Consider the following 1,605-nt stretch of genomic DNA (forward strand, 5'->3'; position numbering starts at 1 on the left):
TCCCCTCTTCCCCAGATCCACTCCTCTTCTATTCCCCTGCAACAAAATGCAGTCCTTCCTGGGATATCAACTGAATTTAGCGTATCAAGTTACAATAAGATAAGGTGCAGATCCTATTATCAAGGCTGACAAGGCAACCAATTCATGAGTATAATTTCATATTTTCATATTTTTCATATTTTCCATTTTAAATACCTTCTGAAAGAGGAAAAAAATGTGAAATTATAATCTTTAATAACACCTGTCAGGAATGCTTACAACTATGTTAATCTGTTATATGGTAACATTTTGTTACATACTCAATATACCTCAATATCCTGGCTGAGAAGAATGAAGATTCTTTTCTTCAAATCTTAATCCCTAACATTAATTCTCATATACAACATCAGAAATAAATAATTGATTCATTGATCTGTGCTGGATAGCTTATGACCTGACAGACGGAGTACCTCTTGGGTCCACTCAGAGGCTGTGGTGATAATTCTCCTTCAAAATGGAGTTAAAAGCTGTTTTAAGAGACAGTCTCCTAGTGTATAAATCACACACTGAGGAAGCTTTGGAGAAGGGCACAAAAATGGATCAGTGCCATATTATAGCATAAAAATAAAGCCTTCTTCCAGAAACTATTTCAGCAAGAGTAAACCCAAACTTAAATTTGTATCTTCTCTTCTGTGTCTCTCTTCTGTCTGTAGTCTGTGTTTATTGCCATGTTGCTGTCTGTCCTGTGTGTATGTATGTGTGTGAGCATGTGCATGTGTGTGTGAGTGTGTGTGTGTGTGTGTGTGTGTGTGAGTGTGTGTGTGTGTCTGTGTATCTCTGTGTCTAATCAACCCCTTGAGCCTGTGTGTGTTTTGCCTTTATCTAACAAAGGGCTTTGATCAATATTTATTGAAAAAGGAAATATGAGCCATGATATAGGAAAGGATGATGAATTCTGTATAGAGTTTTACAGTTAAATAGTTGCTTTAGTGATTGTAACTGACCTAGACAAGCAGTCAGAAACACAAATATACCAATCTGTATATACATTTTTCTTCCATCATTTACATTTTCCATTCATTTATAGGGTGTTTGTTTAAGTCTGCCTTCAACATATTGAATAGTTTCAGTAAATGAATATCACACATGCATACACACACACACACACATACACACACACACACACACACACACACACACCATATCACACTACACATACTATTGTGGGTCAGAGGTATGGAGAGTATATAATTAAAGGTTAAAGTTTGTACTTATCCTATTGTGTATAAGCTGATTATACAAGAAATCCAAGAAATAGTAACTTTGCTTACATGACTTTCTTAAATGTGTTTTAATTCAAACATGCTGATTACACAGTATGATTTCAGGTTATGTAAATCACATTAAATGATCTTAAGGATTATTAATTTTGTGAAAAGGTCTGGAAAAAGTTCAGTTTCTGAATCAAAAGACACTTTAAAAATATATCACCATGGAGCAGACACAGGCAGATTTCTGAGTTCGAGGCCAGCCTGTTCTACAGAGTGAGTTCTAGGACAGCCAGGGCTATACAGAGAAACCCTATCTCAAAAAACCAATGTATATATATATATATATATATATATA

The sequence above is a fragment of the Mus pahari genome, chromosome 11, assembly GCF_900095145.1.
Source record: "Mus pahari chromosome 11, PAHARI_EIJ_v1.1, whole genome shotgun sequence".
NCBI classification, from domain to species: domain Eukaryota; kingdom Metazoa; phylum Chordata; class Mammalia; order Rodentia; family Muridae; genus Mus; species Mus pahari.